Below are 4,675 nucleotides of genomic sequence, written 5' to 3'. Positions count from 1 at the left end.
AAAATTAAAATTGCAGTCTGTGCATGAATAAAACCTATTTTGCAACACAGAGAAACATATCTGAAGGTGTTAGAAGTGTTTTGCATGATTTTTGAAGTTAGAGCCTGAAATGTCAGAAAAAGGCTTTTCAGCACATAACAAACTTGGTTCTGGCAATGCAAGCTGAAACTCGGTCCAAAATTAAAATTGCAGTCTGTGCATGAATAAAACCTATTTTGCAGCACAGAGAAACATATCTGAAGGTGTTAGAAGTGTTTTGCATGATTTTTGAAGTTAGAGCCTGAAATGTCAGAAAACGGCGTTTCAGCACATAACAAACTTGGTTCTGGTAATGCAAGCTGAAACTCGGCCCAAAATTAAAATTGCAGTCTGTGCATGAATAAAACCTATTTTGCAGCACAGAGAAACATATCTGAAGGTGTTAGAAGTGTTTTGCATGATTTTTGAAGTTAGAGCCTGAAATGTCAGAAAACGGCGTTTCAGCACATAACAAACTTGGTTCAGGCAATGCAAGGTGAAACTCGGCCCAAAATTAAAATTGCAGTCTGTGCATGAATAAAACCTATTTTGCAACACAGAGAAACATATCTGAAGGTGTTAGAAGTGTTTTGCATGATTTTTGAAGTTAGAGCCTGAAATGTCAGAAAAAGGCTTTTCAGCACATAACAAACTTGGTTCTGGCAATGCAAGCTGAAACTCGGTCCAAAATTAAAATTGCAGTCTGTGCATGAATAAAACCTATTTTGCAACACAGAGAAACATATCTGAAGGTGTTAGAAGTGTTTTGCATGATTTTTGAAGTTAGAGCCTGAAATGTCAGAAAACGGCGTTTCAGCACATAACAAACTTGGTTCAGGCAATGCAAGCTGAAACTCGGCCCAAAATTAAAATTGCAGTCTGTGCATGAATAAAACCTATTTTGCAACACAGAGAAACATATCTGAAGGTGTTAGAAGTGTTTTGCATGATTTTTGAAGTTAGAGCCTGAAATGTCAGAAAACAGCGTTTCAGCACATAACAAACTTGGTTCTGGTAATGCAAGCTGAAACTCGGCCCAAAATTAAAATTGCAGTCTGTGCATGAATAAAACCTATTTTGCAGCACAGGGAAACATATCTGAAGGTGTTAGAAGTGTTGTGCATGATTTTTGAAGTTAGAGCCTGAAATGTCAGAAAACGGCGTTTCAGCACATAACAAACTTGGTTCAGGCAATGCAAGCTGAAACTCGGCCAAAAATTAAAATTGCAGTCTGTGCATGAATAAAACCTATTTTGCAACACAGAGAAACATATCTGAAGGTGTTAGAAGTGTTTTGCATGATTTTTGAAGTTAGAGCCTGAAATGTCAGAAAACAGCTTTTCAGCACATAACAAACTTGGTTCTGGTAATGCAAGCTGAAACTCGGCCCAAAATTAAAATTGCAGTCTGTGCATGAATAAAACCTATTTTGCAGCACAGAGAAACATATCTGAAGGTGTTAGAAGTGTTTTGCATGATTTTTGAAGTTAGAGCCTGAAATGTCAGAAAACGGCGTTTCAGCACATAACAAACTTGGTTCAGGCAATGCAAGGTGAAACTCGGCCCAAAATTAAAATTGCAGTCTGTGCATGAATAAAACCTATTTTGCAACACAGAGAAACATATCTGAAGGTGTTAGAAGTGTTTTGCATGATTTTTGAAGTTAGAGCCTGAAATGTCAGAAAAAGGCTTTTCAGCACATAACAAACTTGGTTCTGGCAATGCAAGCTGAAACTCGGTCCAAAATTAAAATTGCAGTCTGTGCATGAATAAAACCTATTTTGCAACACAGAGAAACATATCTGAAGGTGTTAGAAGTGTTTTGCATGATTTTTGAAGTTAGAGCCTGAAATGTCAGAAAACGGCGTTTCAGCACATAACAAACTTGGTTCAGGCAATGCAAGCTGAAACTCGGCCCAAAATTAAAATTGCAGTCTGTGCATGAATAAAACCTATTTTGCAACACAGAGAAACATATCTGAAGGTGTTAGAAGTGTTTTGCATGATTTTTGAAGTTAGAGCCTGAAATGTCAGAAAACAGCCTTTCAGCGCAGAACAAACTTGGTTCAGGCAATGCAAGCTGAAACTCGGTATAAAATTAAAATTGCAGTCTGTGCATGAATAAAACCTATTTTGCAACACAGAGAAACATATCTGAAGGTGTTAGAAGTGTTTTGCATGATTTTTGAAGTTAGAGCCTGAAATGTCAGAAAACAGCGTTTCAGCACTTAACAAACTTGGTTCTGGCAATGCAAGCTGAAACTCGGTCCAAAATTAAAATTGCAGTCTGTGCATGAATAAAACCTATTTTGCAACACAGAGAAACATATCTGAAGGTGTTAGAAGTGTTTTGCATGATTTTTGAAGTTAGAGCCTGAAATGTCAGAAAAAGGCTTTTCAGCACATAACAAACTTGGTTCTGGCAATGCAAGCTGAAACTCGGTCCAAAATTAAAATTGCAGTCTGTGCATGAATAAAACCTATTTTGCAACACAGAGAAACATATCTGAAGGTGTTAGAAGTGTTTTGCATGATTTTTGAAGTTAGAGCCTGAAATGTCAGAAAAAGGCTTTTCAGCACATAACAAACTTGGTTCTGGCAATGCAAGCTGAAACTCGGTCCAAAATTAAAATTGCAGTCTGTGCATGAATAAAACCTATTTTGCAGCACAGAGAAACATATCTGAAGGTGTTAGAAGTGTTTTGCATGATTTTTGAAGTTAGAGCCTGAAATGTCAGAAAACGGCGTTTCAGCACATAACAAACTTGGTTCTGGTAATGCAAGCTGAAACTCGGCCCAAAATTAAAATTGCAGTCTGTGCATGAATAAAACCTATTTTGCAGCACAGAGAAACATATCTGAAGGTGTTAGAAGTGTTTTGCATGATTTTTGAAGTTAGAGCCTGAAATGTCAGAAAAAGGCTTTTCAGCACATAACAAACTTTGTTCTGGCAATGCAAGCTGAAACTCGGTCCAAAATTAAAATTGCAGTCTGTGCATGAATAAAACCTATTTTGCAACACAGAGAAACATATCTGAAGGTGTTAGAAGTGTTTTGCATGATTTTTGAAGTTAGAGCCTGAAATGTCAGAAAACGGCGTTTCAGCACATAACAAACTTGGTTCAGGCAATGCAAGCTGAAACTCGGCCCAAAATTAAAATTGCAGTCTGTGCATGAATAAAACCTATTTTGCAACACAGAGAAACATATCTGAAGGTGTTAGAAGTGTTTTGCATGATTTTTGAAGTTAGAGCCTGAAATGTCAGAAAACGGCGTTTCAGCACATAACAAACTTGGTTCAGGCAATGCAAGCTGAAACTCGGCCCAAAATTAAAATTGCAGTCTGTGCATGAATAAAACCTATTTTGCAACACAGAGAAACATATCTGAAGGTGTTAGAAGTGTTTTGCATGATTTTTGAAGTTAGAGCCTGAAATGTCAGAAAACAGCCTTTCAGCGCAGAACAAACTTGGTTCAGGCAATGCAAGCTGAAACTCGGTATAAAATTAAAATTGCAGTCTGTGCATGAATAAAACCTATTTTGCAACACAGAGAAACATATCTGAAGGTGTTAGAAGTGTTTTGCATGATTTTTGAAGTTAGAGCCTGAAATGTCAGAAAACTTGGTTCTGGCAATGCAAGCTGAAACTCGGTCCAAAATTAAAATTGCAGTCTGTGCATGAATAAAACCTATTTTGCAACACAGAGAAACATATCTGAAGGTGTTAGAAGTGTTTTGCATGATTTTTGAAGTTAGAGCCTGAAATGTCAGAAAAAGGCTTTTCAGCACATAACAAACTTGGTTCTGGCAATGCAAGCTGAAACTCGGTCCAAAATTAAAATTGCAGTCTGTGCATGAATAAAACCTATTTTGCAGCACAGAGAAACATATCTGAAGGTGTTAGAAGTGTTTTGCATGATTTTTGAAGTTAGAGCCTGAAATGTCAGAAAACGGCGTTTCAGCACATAACAAACTTGGTTCTGGTAATGCAAGCTGAAACTCGGCCCAAAATTAAAATTGCAGTCTGTGCATGAATAAAACCTATTTTGCAGCACAGAGAAACATATCTGAAGGTGTTAGAAGTGTTTTGCATGATTTTTGAAGTTAGAGCCTGAAATGTCAGAAAACGGCGTTTCAGCACATAACAAACTTGGTTCAGGCAATGCAAGGTGAAACTCGGCCCAAAATTAAAATTGCAGTCTGTGCATGAATAAAACCTATTTTGCAACACAGAGAAACATATCTGAAGGTGTTAGAAGTGTTTTGCATGATTTTTGAAGTTAGAGCCTGAAATGTCAGAAAAAGGCTTTTCAGCACATAACAAACTTGGTTCTGGCAATGCAAGCTGAAACTCGGTCCAAAATTAAAATTGCAGTCTGTGCATGAATAAAACCTATTTTGCAACACAGAGAAACATATCTGAAGGTGTTAGAAGTGTTTTGCATGATTTTTGAAGTTAGAGCCTGAAATGTCAGAAAACGGCGTTTCAGCACATAACAAACTTGGTTCAGGCAATGCAAGCTGAAACTCGGCCCAAAATTAAAATTGCAGTCTGTGCATGAATAAAACCTATTTTGCAACACAGAGAAACATATCTGAAGGTGTTAGAAGTGTTTTGCATGATTTTTGAAGTTAGAGCCTGAAATGTCAGAAAAC

The sequence above is a fragment of the Garra rufa genome, unplaced genomic scaffold, assembly GCF_049309525.1.
Source record: "Garra rufa unplaced genomic scaffold, GarRuf1.0 hap1_unplaced_002, whole genome shotgun sequence".
Classification (NCBI taxonomy): Eukaryota; Metazoa; Chordata; class Actinopteri; order Cypriniformes; family Cyprinidae; genus Garra; species Garra rufa.
Note: the sequence above shows the minus strand (reverse complement) of the source record.